Raw genomic sequence first — 13,778 nt, 5'->3', positions numbered from 1 at the left:
GCTTTTTTATTCCCTAATATCCATTTTAATATTGACCTTTCCCATTTCTTTAAAACTTTACTAGGAATTATTTCTGAGATCGTTTGAAATAAATATAAAATCTTTGGTAATACCATCGTTTTAAACATTCTAATTTTTGTTAACATTTTCCCATTTTTACTTGTCCATTTAGAAATTTGATTATTAATCACCCCATAATTGATTTTAATTACCTTGTACAATAATTATCTAATTTAATTGGTAAATTTACACCTAAATATCTCAGATTTTTAATCCCCAATTTCAATCCTGACACAATTTGGGTTTCTTTTTGTTCCGGCCAATTCGTATTCCTAAACATTATCTCTGATTTATCCATATTAAAGTTAAGCCCAGAAATGTTTTCAAATGTCTGAAATATTTCCAATAACTTGATTACAGCTTCATTCGGTTTCTGTGTCATTATCAGACCATCATCATCTGCAAATAAATCCAACTTCATCTCTTCTTTATTTATTTCATTTCCCTTTATCTCTTCTGATCCCGAATCATATTTGCAAACGCTTCCATTGCTAATATAAATAATAAAGGGGAAAGTGGGCAACCTTGACTTACTCCACTTTTCATTTTAGATTTTCTTGATTTCTCTCCATTTATCATGATTTCTGCTTCTGTATCATTATAGATTTCTTTGAGGGTTTCACTAAACCTTCCCCTAATCCAAAATCCCTACAAATTTTATATAGATATTCATGATTTATTGAATCGAATGCTTTGTAAACGTCTAGTTTTATCAAAGCTAATTTATTTTTGTATTGTTTGGCATGATGTAGTATATTAAATATATTCCTTATCGGTTCATAAATAGATCTGCCTTCCACAAATCCATATTGTTCTTCTTTAATTAAAGTAGGTAAATATTCTTGTTAATCTCTTGGCTAGGATTTTCATTAATATTTTATAATCTTGATTGCTTAATGTGATCGGATGATAAGATTCAGAATTGGCTGGATCTTTATTGGGTTTAAGTATTGATATAATTTCAGATAAGTTTCCATGTTTCTGGGATTGTTTTATTATCGAATATTTCATTGTAATGTTAGTCATATGCTCACTCAGTTCATTTTTAATCTATATCTATATAAAATATGGATGTGAATCCATCTGGGCCAGCAGATTTAATTCCTTTTAAATCTTGTATTACTCTTTCTACCTCTTGTTTAGTTATTGGGGAATTAATATGATCACTCTCTATTTCCGTTCTGTCAAGTCGTTCGCTTTTGATCTTTTGTTGGGCCACAACTTGTGCAGCCCTGCTTTAATAGAGGGCATGTTTATCAAATTTGCAGATGACACCAAACTAGGAGGAGTAGCTAATACCCCAGAGGACAGGATCAACATTCACATACTTGGAGTATGTCCAGAGGAGAGCCACCACAATGGAGAGACTTAGGGAGCTGGGGATGTTTAGCCTGGAGAAGAGAAGGTTAAGAGGTGATATGAAAGCCCTGTTTAAATATTTGAAGGGATGTCATACTGAGAAGGCAGCTAGCTTGTTTTCTGCTGCTCCAGAGACTAGGACCCGGAGCAATGGATGCAAGCTCCAGGAAAAGAGATTCCAGCTCAGCATTAGGAGGAGCTTCCTGATAGAAAGGGCTGTTTGACAGTGGAACACACTCCCTCAATAGAGAATGATGGAGTCTCCTTCTTTGGAGGCCTTTAAACAGAGTCTGGATGGCCATCTGTCAGATATGCTTTGATTGAGATTTCCTTCATGGCAGAAGGAGGTTGGACTGGATGGCTTTGAGATCACAATGTGACCATCTCAATGCTTCAGGTAAGGATCTCAATGGCCCAGTATCAATCATTCAGGCAAGGAGCATCAGTCTGAACTCATAATAGTCCCGTCACAATCTTTCAGGAAAGGTGCCTCAGGCTGAGATCACAATGGCACAGTCTCAATGCTTCAGACACAGATCATAACCCTTTGGTCGCTATGGGCCAGGCTCAATCCTTCAGGTAAGGAACACTTGCAAATAAGCCCATCTTAATCCTTCAGGGAAGGAACATCAGCCCAAAGTCACAATGAGTTAGTGTCAGTCCTTCAGAAAAGGAGCATCAGTCTGAGATTGCAATGGGCCAGTCTCATGTGTTCAGGTAAGGAAGGAGCAGCCTGGAGTCACAATCAATCAGGCCACAATCAATCAGCTTGAGGTCACAATGAGCCATCCCCAGTCTTTTGGGAAAGAAGCATCAGCCTGAAGTCACAATGGGATAGTCTAAATCCTTCAACCCAGGAGCATCAGCTTGAATGCAGTCTCAATGCTTCAGGCAAGGAGCATTAGCCTGAGATCACAATGGGACAGTCTCGATCCTTCAGGAAAGAACATCTTCCTGAACTAACAATAGTTTGGTCTCAATCAATCAGTAAAGGAGCATCAGCCTGAGGTCACAATATGACAGTCCCTATCGTTCAGGCAAGGAGCATCAGACTTAAGTCACACTGCACCAGTCTCAATCTCTCAGGCAAGCAGCATCAGACTGAATTCACAGTGGGCCAATCTCAATGCTTTCAGGAAAGAAGCATCTTTGCGAAGTCACAATAGTCCTGTCTCAATCCTTCATGCAAGGAGCATCAGCCTGAGATCACAATTTGGACAGTCTCAATGCTTCTGGTAAACAGCACGAGCCTGAAGTCATAATAGTCCCATCTCAGTCTTTCAGGCAAGGAACCTCAGGGTGAGATCACAATAGTCCTGTCTCAGTCCTTCAGGTAAGGAGCAGCAGACTGAGGTCACAATGGGACAGTCTCAATCTCTCAGGCAAGGGGCATCAGCCTGAATTTGCAATGTGAGATCTAGAGTCAGTCCTCTGCTCAAAAAATAAAACTCATTTGAAACAAAAGAAGCTTTATTGATGAATCCAGGCAGAAACATCCATTAACACGGTTTTGCAAAGTCGAAGTCCAAAGGAACCTGCTCAACCCCTCCCTAAGCCAGCTCCCAATTCCCAAACTAAAGCAACACAAGTGGAGGTTGCATAGATACCAAGGTTGTCTCTACTTCCCTTCCCTTCTCCCAGACAGCCTCACCTTGAAGAGCGGTGTTCCCAAGCCAGCTTCACTCCTCCTTGATAACCAGTCTACAGCTGCAACCCCAGCCCCTCTCCAAATGCCCTCCTTAATCTAAAAGCCACTCCATCTGGCCTTCTATCACTTTCCATTACATGCTTTCTATAACCCATCACTCTACACTACCTACTATGAACTACAACAATAACTCCTACTTTAACTGTAATAACCAAACCCTAATATTTTTACTCTTTATGACAGAACCCTTATACACTGTTTCTGACACACAATGGGCCAGTCCCAATCCTTCAGGTATACAGCACCAGTCTGAAGTGACAATTCTCCCATCTCAATCTTTCAGGCAAGGAGCATCAGCCTGAGGTTGCAATGTGCCAGTCCCAATCCTTCAGGTAAAGAGCACCACTCTGAAGTCACAATAGTACCGTCTCAATCCTTCATCCAACGAGCATCAGACTGAAGTCACAATGGGCCAGTCTCAATGTTTCAGGCAAGAAGCATCAGCCTCAGGTTGCAATGGTCACGTCTCAAACCGTCATGTAAGCAGCATTAGCCTAAATTCACAATGGTCCCATCTCACTGCTGCAGGCAAGGAGCACCAGCCTGAGGTCACAGTGGGCCAGTCTCATTCAGGGAAGGAGCACCAGCCTGAAGTCACAATATGTCATGAATCCTTTTATTGATTTGAAATGAAATGTGTTACAGGCATGCAACCTGTCCCTTTATTCATGCATTTATGCACAGGGATTGCCAGGGCCTAGCTGCTGCTGCTTATTCCGCTGGCAGGCTTTGCAGGAAAGGAAGGTATGTGCCGGGGGTTCAGCGACCTCCCCTTCCTTCCCTCCTTTCTTCCTTTGAGGAGACCACAATGGAGCCCAAGCTGCAGAGCTGGACTCAGGAGGGAAAGGCAGGAAAGTAAGGCTCTAGTTTGGAAATATAGTTGTCTTTGTGTATCCTTTATGTTTGTGTGTGTGTGTTTGTGTGTGTGCTTCTGCTGTTCTTATGGCTGGGAATGGAGCTGAGGACTAAGGACAGAAGAAAGGGTCAGTATTGTGCAAATTCAGAACTTCTGTGCATCAAAGAGTCCATTGGGTTGAAATAGCAAAGAACTTTATTGAGAACACATAGAAATTCAGTGTTTAAGCCAGAACTGTCCACTCCAATCCAAACAATACATTTAAACCCCAAAACCTAAAACATCACCCTCTTCCAAACCTAGCCCCCACCTCCAATTCCCACAGTCTATGAATATTGAAATTCTTTATTACAGTCAAAGACCAGCATCAATATAAAATATAACATAAAAAATAAAATACCCATAAAAAGATTGCTTATGATAAAAATCTCCCAACTATAAATGTAAATAATTCATTTCCATTACATTTAAAATAAAATAAATAAAATAAAATAGAAATAAACCTTTATGGGTTTCTGCCCTTAAGATAGAAATAGTAGATTAGCAATATCAGATTTTAACCAGACATGCAGTATCAGACATGACACAATATTATGTGTATAACTTTGATCAGTTGTTCTTTTCCGGCAAGTGATTGCTAGTGCAGAAAATTGTCTATGCCCCACAGGTAACAAGGCCCCCTTTGCCATTCCAAAAACTAGCCCTTTCTGTTAACACCGGCCTCCAACTTTCTTCAGCCAACATCCCACAAATTCCAAAAGCTATCATTCCCATAACTAATAAAGCCAGATATAACATATCCCAGCCTCCCGACTACCTCACCTATACCACGACCCACAATCCCCAGCCAATTTACAATGCAAAGTAATTATCTACATATACTATTAGCAATGAAAACGTAAACTTAACAAAATACAACCTTAAAACATAAACAGACATATGGACAGACAAACCTTAAAAGCCAAATCACAAGGGCCTATTCTTAGCACCACTGGATTGAAAATATATCTTTTGTATTCCTTATTGACAAAAATAATATTAGTTCACTATTAGGATTTGTGTGGCTTCTCTCCTGTGTGGCCTCTCTGATGTCTCACTAGGTTTGATTTCAATGAAAAACCTTTCCCACAATGCTGGCATTTGTGTGGCTTCTCTCCGGTGTGGACTCTTTGATGCATGACAAGGATTGACTTGTAAGCAAAATGTTTCCCACAATGCTGGCATTTATGTGACTTCTTTCCTGTGTGTAATCTCTCATGGCTCAAATGTTTTTCTGTAATGAAGGACAATGACAGATCAGATTGAAATTCTGAGTTAAGCGCTCTACATGGGGCAACCCTTGTACCATACCCGGAAGCTGCAATTAGTGCAGAATATGGCAGCAAGACTGGTCACTAATACACCTAGGACCAGTCATATAACACCGGTCTTAAAGGACCTACATTGGCTGCCTATTCGCTTCCGGGCGCAATACAAGGTGTTGGTTATAACCTATAAAGCCCTAAATGGCTTGGGCCCAGAGTACTTAAAGGACCGCCTCTCTTCGTACAATCCGCCCTGCACGCTCAGATCCAGCAGGCAGCAGCTACTAAAAGTTCCAGAGGCTAGATTGAACAACACCACCAGAAGGGCCTTTTCGACCTCGGCCCCCATCCTCTGGAATGCGCTGCCTACCGAGCTCCGTTCAGCAACCTCTCTGGCCCAATTCAAGAAGGAGCTAAAGACGCTTCTCTTTAGGCAGGCTTATCCCTAAGCCTCTGCCTTGTGAGCCCTTCCCCGCTCTGTTAAGTCCCTGTTAAGTCCCTTTGTTAGTTCCCCTGTTAGCCATTGGTGAGTCATCTGTGATTTGGCACAGACTATTTTTACTGTATTGATGGTTTTAATATGTTGTTTTAATAATTGTATGGATGTCTGCTGTAAACCGCCCTGATGTTTCGAAGGGCGGTATACAAATAAAGTTTATTTATTTATTTATTTTATTTAAGAGATGAGGGTGTTACCCCATTATTAAGCCCTCATTAAACCCTCCTTATTAGAGATAAAATTAAGAAAGATCCTGTGAGTAACTCAAGCATGGCCCTGCTGCTTATGCCCCTAAATCCATGGAACGATTGTATCCTTACTCATAGGAGCTAGCAAAGAATGGGGACTGCCTTGAGGGAATCAGTGGAAGCAGATAGTCAAAGGACTGTTGAATAAATATTCCATTAACCATGTGCAAAAAATCTTTGATTGACAGGTGGCATAGAGTCCTGAATCAGAGACCAAGGAATGATGGAAACTAACTGCAGAGGTACCCTCATGCTGTTTGGCACCAGGACTCACAACCAATACAGTATGCAGCTCACATGTGGATTGGTGTGGATTGGATTGGAGTTGTGTGTACAAGGGATGGTGAAGTTGATGGAAGTCAAAGAGGAGTGCTTGCAAATATTTGTATTATTTTGCAACACAAGAGAGAGAATCTCCAAGAATTTCGATGAAATCAACTGTGTCTGTGACTTATTTTTAACTGTGGAAAGTGGTCAGTGCATTGCCAATATCTATATCTGGATATTTGCTTCCGTACTCTGCTATGATATGTTTGAACTGCATCTGGGAGCGTCACCCTCAGATTGTAGTGTACATTGGCTTGTGAAGGCGATCAAAATTCAGAGCCAACAAGGACCTGAGAGGCGGTGTGCTAATCCCTTTTCTGAGGTACTTGCATCAAACACCCATTGCATTCAATTTGGTTTCAGACCATTCTTCCCCCCAGGAAACTTTCTAAAGCGATTTAAACCTTTTTGAACACTTGGTTTCTGCCCGCAAGCATCAATTACAGTATAAATATCTGCCCTGACTGGCTGTTCTTTGATGTCAGTCCAATTACAGACAGACAGTCTGTCAGTTTACATGGCTAAGCACTTCAATGCAGTCGCCAACCCCACTTGTTGCAGGGCCTCCTGACTTCTCTTCCCATTTCGAACCCTCAGCAATTGGAATCAAGATCCGCCTAGGTAAAGTATTATCATTATGAAAGTCTTACATCTCTTGATCACTTCCACCTGTTATCTAGTTTTTGTGCATGTGTGAACCCTTATGTGTGTGTGTGTGTTGCTTTTCCCCTAAATAAAACATAAAACCTATTTCAAATGCCTTTGGAGTTCTGTGTGCTTCCGGACCTGGTAGTTGGGCTGAATCCCGAGGTCGCTCTTGCCCCAACCAAATTATATCTCTCTTTTCAGCTAAGTACCAAATTCCCCTAAAAGCATAGCACTTGCAGGTGTCCTTCCCAAACTACAGCATTTTGGATAACAAAGGGCCTCTGGAATCAACCATAGAGCTAAGCAAACTCAGTTTGGACAAAAACATTAGAGAAAAAGGAATTTTTGTGTCGCCTTTCCTCTCTTCATAGGCATTGCTGATAATTGCTAAATAGAACCCCTTAATATGTCTGAAAACAAGGGCCTGAGCCGTGTTCTCACCAGTTCACTCAATCCAGTTCTTAAAATCTGTGAGGTTGGTGGCTGCCTCCCAATCCCCAAGGTCCCTCTCCTGGCCCTTCCCAGAGGTCCCTTCCTCTCCGCACAGAGCTAGGCGATCCTGGCTTTGCTCCTGCCTTCCCCTCCTGGCTCCCAGAGGCCTGATCGCCTTCCCTTTCTCCCTCTGCTCTCCAACTTTCCCTCTTGCCCATCTGCAGTGCTTTACCATTTCACCTTCAGCATCTCTTCCCTCACTTTCTATTTTTCGCAATCCCTCCATCTCTCTATCACAGACAGAAACACAGATTGTGTGATGCATAAAAGGGACACTTTGAGGCCCATTTGTTGAGAAAGGCAGGATATTCAATATACAAATAATGTATTAGGAAAGGCAGAACAAGGGGGCTGGGACCTGGATTCCAATTTTGGTGAGGGTCAAATGCCAGAGAGGAGCCTTAAAACAGCTTTAAGACATCTCCAAGACTGGGATGGATTACTCTTGGGGATGGGGGGGGGGGTCACATTGCCTCCCAGGGGATCTCAGAAGCAATCCCACATTGTGTCACCTTAAAATATGGAATAATTGTATCATTATGCGGTCTGTTTACAGTGGATTGAAGAATGGATATGATTAACATATGATAAGTTATTATAAATGGAAAACACAAAAAAGTTTGGATATCATGCCTTCTTGTGGTATGACCAAATTAAAGCTAATACAGATTTTTGCCATCACTTTATAAGAAATTCATTGTTTAGAGTACGGGTTAAAGTTAAAAAAAACTATTTTATAGTCAGATAATATCATGGGTCTCTATTCAAGAAGCTTTCTATAGAAGAACAAAAATGGAGGGTCAGAAATTTTTAACATACAGGGGCCTGTTAACAACAGAAAAAATTCTTTAATAATGAAACCTAGCAATGAGATAGAGAACAAGATTAATAAGAACTGGTTTCTGTTTAGACAAATTTTTGAAAGATATAAAATTGATAAAAAAAGAGCGTGGTCTTACAGATAAGAAAAATGAAATGGATGCTATAATCTTTGATGATAAATGGGGACATATTTCAAAATATTACAAATTGCTGAAGCAAAGGAATTTGGAACAGGAAAGTGTGAAGCACTGTATGATAAAATGGGCTCAGGACACAAAAAATACGATAGAAATTGACCTATTGGAAAAATCTTGGTGAGATACTAATTCTTTCACACTTTGTCAAAATTATCAAGAAAATTATATTAAAATGATGTATCGCTGGTATATATCCCCAGATAAACTAAGCAAAATGTACAAGAATGGAATTAGTAGTTGTTGGAAATGCTGGAAACAAAGAGGAAATTTTTACCACTTTTGGTGGAAGCGTACAGAAGCGGGGAAATACTGGGGGGAAATACACACTTTGATGTCCAACATGTTAGGAATAACATTACCATTTAGTCCTTATTATTTTTATTAAATATGACAGGATTATTACAAAAAGAAGTGGAAAAATATAGACATATAATTTTATATATGGTCGCAATAGCTAGAATTGTTTATGCTAGTTCCTGGAAACAGAAAAGAATTCCAACAGAAGAAGAGTGGATAAATAAAGTAGAAAAAGTAATGGAGATGGATATATTGACTGCATCGCTCAAGGATCTAGATAAGTAAAAGACAGAAAGGGAATTGGAATGCCTAAAAAAATTTGAAGTAAAAAACTAATTAAGAAGTAAAAAGCTTTTCATTTGAAGATGTATACCTAGGAGATATGATATGGTTAGTAATGTAAAATATGCATTTACTTTGAGGAAGCCACAATATATATTAGAATTAAATAATATAATATAATGTTTTAGATTTACATAGTTGTTAGTTTTTAATGTTTGTTTTGTTTTGTGTTTCGGTATTGAAACCAATGTTTTATGTATGTTTGTTTATATGCTTGCAACGTTTGTAATGTGATGTCTGTTATTAATAAAATTAAAAAAAATAAAAATAAAAATATGGCATAATGTTCTGCCCCTCAATATCCCACAGCATCCCTTTGGGAAAGTGGGGGCCATTTTGTCACTGTCGGGCCCTTTCTGAGCCATTGCAGGGCCAAGGGAGGCCTTTTTCCCACAAAGCCACTCCAGAAGCCTCAAAAGGCTGGAAGAGGGGCCACAAAAGCCAGGAAACTTGTTCAGGAAAGGGCTGAGGACCATTTAGGGGCAAAAAGCATTAATCTCCATGGCTCCTTATCACAACATTCCAGAATTGGCAGTTTAGGATTGGATATTTAGAATCCTTACAAATTGGAGAACAATAGTGCCTCACTAAAACTAGATATTCCAAGATTCAATAGGAAGTTGTTATGACAATTAAATTATGTGTGAAAGGGAACTAGGAATCGTAGTAGAGCACAAGATGAACATGTGTCAATAGTGTGATGCAGCAGCTAAAAAGGCCAATGTGATCCTAGGCTGTATAGTGTCAAGATCAAGGGAAGTAATAGTGCCACTCTATTCTGTTTTGGTCAGGGCTCACTTGCAATCATCCTGTGTCCAATTCTGGGCAACACAATTCAAACAGATGTTCAGAAGCTGAAGCATGTCCAGAATAAGGAAACCAAAATGGTGAATGGTCTGGAAACCATGCTCTCTTAGGAATGACTTAGGGAGCTGGGTATGTTTAGCTTTGAATAGAGAAGGTTAAGAGTGGATATGACAGCCCTGTTCAAATATTTGAAGAGATGTCATATTCAGGATGGAGTAGGCTTGCTTTCTGCTACTCCAGAGAAAAGAACATGGAACAATGGATGCAAGCCACAGGGACAAGAGATTCCACTTAAACTTTAGGAGGAACTTCCTCAGAGGAAGAGCTCTTCAAAAGTGGAATATACTCCCTCAAAGTTTGGTGGAGTCTCTTTCTTTGGAGGTCTTTAATCAGAGGCTGGATGACTATCTCTTGGGAGTGCATTGAATGTCTATTCCTGCATGGCAGAAGATTGAACCGGATGGTCCTTGTGATCTGTTTCAACTCTTTGATTCTATAATTCTAAAGTGGAATCATAGCACTCTGACAGTAAATTGTGAAAGGGACCTCAATCTTCACAGGAAGGGCAATGGATTTAGGTTCCTTACCCACAGAGGCCACGTTCTCGTAATTCTCCATCATTACAGAACTGTACATAAATTTCTGCTTTTGTGTCAACAGTTTCCATTCCTCCTCAGTGAAATATACAGCCACATCTGCAAAGGTCACCTGCAAACAGAAAATAGCCCTCATCCAGAGAGTGACTAAACAAAAGGGGAGGGAAGCACATGGTGCATTGCAAATATTATTTCAACACTTTAAAATTCAGTCCGGGAAATAAACTTTAAATTCTGCAAGCAAGCAAAAAGCTACTGCCTTTGAGATCCAGTTTGTCTCAAATCCTTTCAATATAATATACAATATGATAAACAATATAATTTAGGCCATTTCTGGGATATTATTGATTGATTAGGATACTGACTATCCCCACATGTATAGTAGTACATTTAGTCACCAATGAATTATAGTGCACTTAGCCATGTCTCACCTAATTTCAGAGGCAAATTTCATTTTTTAAAAGAAGTTCTGGGGAGTACCCTGGGCTTGAGGGCCACTGGGCCCACCCTCAGTTTAAGTCCAGAGATATCTTTCCGTATCACCCAGCATTTCACAGACTGGGAAAGGAAGAGACATGTGGACAAGCAACACCAGAAGGGTATCAAGATGGCCAAAGCTCTTAATGATACAGATCACATAAGCGAGGAAGGGTCCAGCAGTTTACTTTTGGCTCCAACTCCTGGCAAGGGCAAGACCCTCTCCCTTCTCTCCTCCCCTCTCCCCTCTTTTGAGTTGATGGGGTGCACACATCTTTTGAACTTGACCAGAGGAGAAGGGGGAAAGTGGGAGGAGGAGAGAGAAATAGGACATTTTCAAAGCCCCTGAAAAAATAAGGTGGCAGAGGATTGACCAGGACTCTCTCTGCTAAACTGGGACAGTATGTTCTCCTCTTGCTTTCATGAGCCAGCCCAGCAGTGACACACATGAAACGAATAGTCAGGATGGCAACTTACCAAAGAGCTGTTGTATCTCAGCAGCCTCTTTCTGTTGGAGCCCAACTCCCTCCGCTTGACCTCTGTGTCAGCCATCACGTATGCAGGGGGTCCTGCTGACCCTGCACTTGGTCACTTCCAGCAAGAGAGGCCTCAAAGCCGTGTACAAGGAGGCTGAGTTGACGTTCCTGAGAAAAGAGACCAGGGTTAGGATTGGCTTGGCAAGAAACCCTGCCGCATTCAAAGACACACGGAATAGCATCCTGCTGGTGACATACACAGGTGACATATGCCTCCTTTGGGTCAATGCAGAGGTGGGCATCCCCTCCCTCCCTCTGCACCAAACAAAGCCTCCCGGACCTAGCATAGATTCACTGAAGCTCCCCTACACAACAGATACTCCATGCCTTCTTAGAGTGGTGGATGATTAGGGGATGGGGAATTGGAGAGGGCCCTGGTTCTGTCCCTGTAGCTAGATGTGAAACGAGTGCCCCATAAATACATACATAAATAAATAAAGTTCTGAAACCTCCAGAGTTCACCAGTGCTTTCCCCCAGCATCAGCCCCTTTCCCAAGAAGGCTGCATCCACACTATAGAAATAAAGCACTTTGACAACTCTTAAACCTTTCAGTGCTATGGAATCCTGGGATTTTACCTTTGGGACACTTAGCCTTCTGTGACAGATAGCTGATGTCACAATGAACTACAAATCCCAGGATTCCATAGGATGGAGCTAGGAGAGTTAATGCGGTTTCGAAGTGGAATATTTCTGCAATGCGGATACAGCCTGAGTTAGTTGTGAAAGGGAACAAGCACCCAAATCTGGTTTTACACTCTTAATAATGGTTTTACTTTTCAAAGACTAAGCACTTTGTTTTTCTGTCTAGTCCTTATTTTTGTTGTTGTTTGTTTGTTTCTATATTTGTTTGCTTCATTCTTGGTAATATGAGATGGTCTGGTTTGTCAACTTCCTTCATGCGTAAAAATCTCTTAATAAGGAAACTGGGGAGACTTTTAAAACCTCCCAAAGGAGCCACTTTTGGCCTTGTTTGGGGGACAAGCCTCCTCTTAGGAGCCAAAGCCCAATGTTTGTGAAGAATGATAATAAGGCTTGTATTAAAACTATCCTCCCATTTCTGATCCCTTTTGAAACCCATGTTCCCCAGAAGGAGCAGAGCTTTGTAATAAGAAAACCCTCTCAGAAAAGAGACACAAAAGACACACTTCCTTCCTTTTGGCCCCAGGAGCCTGGCCTCCTTCTCTCTCTGGAGCCTCAGGAGAGAAAGAGAAGCCTCTGTTCAACTGAGGCCTCAGCGAAGGTTCTGGAACATTATTCCCACAGTCACAAGCAGCACAAAATGGCCGCGGGAACACAAAATGGCCTCCTCTGCCTCAGCGCTTGGCAGTTGGAGGCCTTCAGGGAACCCAAAATGGAGGATGAAAGGGCCCCAAACTCAGAATGGACCCCAAACAGGATTTCCAAACCTTAACAACACCTAAAATGCCAAACCAAAAGTACATTCTCAGAGTTCCATAACACTGAGCCATGGCAATTGCAGTGGTGCAAAACAGGAATACCCCGGGAGGGTGGCATTAATGGTGATTAAGGTGCAATGGCAGCTCCATCCCTCCCTCCACCGCAGGCCTGATAATATCATCACCACTATCATCATCATCACCACCACCATTCCTACAGTGTGAGAGCCACCATTAATAGCATTAAAAACCCACTTTGGGGAGTCACACTCTCCCACCTTCAGAGAGAGTGGCCGATGCCTGGAAGGCCTGCTGGACTCCTTCCTCCCCTCCGTGGGGGCAGTGGCCAAAGCAAAGCAGCAGCAGTAAACCCAAGCCAGGCCCAGCCAGCCCTCAGCACAGCAGTGAAGCCTACCACTTCCAGGCCTTGTCCCAATGCTGCCCTCCACTCCATTCCCCTCTCTCCTTCCTCCCTTCCTCCTTGTCTCTGTCTCTCTATCTCTGTCCCCTTCTCCTTCCTTTCTTCCTTCCTCCTTCTCTCCGTCCCCTTCTCCTTCCTTCCTCCTTGTCTCTCTCTCTGTCCCCTTCCAACTCTCTGCTCCTCTCTCTCTCTCTTCCGCATGCAGAGCTAAATAGAGAGGCAGAAGCTCCTCCCCTTCTTCAGTCTGGCCAATGGGGGCAGAGGAGCTGGAAGGTCCCGCCCCCCTGCCCCACCCTCACAGGTTCCTCCTGCAGTTAATATGGAACAAGGCAGGAGGGACTGAGGACCCTGGAGCCCCAGCCACACGGACACTGGCCAAAGGCA

At 41.9% G+C, this 13,778-nt stretch overlaps 1 protein-coding gene across 1 annotated transcript in view; it reads right to left on the bottom strand.

The window, feature by feature from the left end:
- Positions 1 to 12,758, bottom strand: part of LOC149301485 (uncharacterized) — a 251,973-nt gene extending 239,215 nt beyond the window's left edge. Inside the window, exon 1 of the mRNA XM_089484030.1 lies at positions 12,722 to 12,758. The gene's annotated coding sequence lies outside the window, so the exon portion shown is untranslated. The remainder of the gene's footprint in view (positions 1 to 12,721) is intronic.
- Positions 12,759 to 13,778: the final 1,020 nt, after the last annotated feature.

This window comes from Sceloporus occidentalis, unplaced genomic scaffold (assembly GCF_023333645.1).
Source record: "Sceloporus occidentalis isolate IW3139 unplaced genomic scaffold, rSceOcc1.0.p SCAF_21, whole genome shotgun sequence".
Classification (NCBI taxonomy): Eukaryota; Metazoa; Chordata; class Lepidosauria; order Squamata; family Phrynosomatidae; genus Sceloporus; species Sceloporus occidentalis.
Note: the sequence above shows the minus strand (reverse complement) of the source record. Positions and strands in the feature narration are given on the sequence as shown.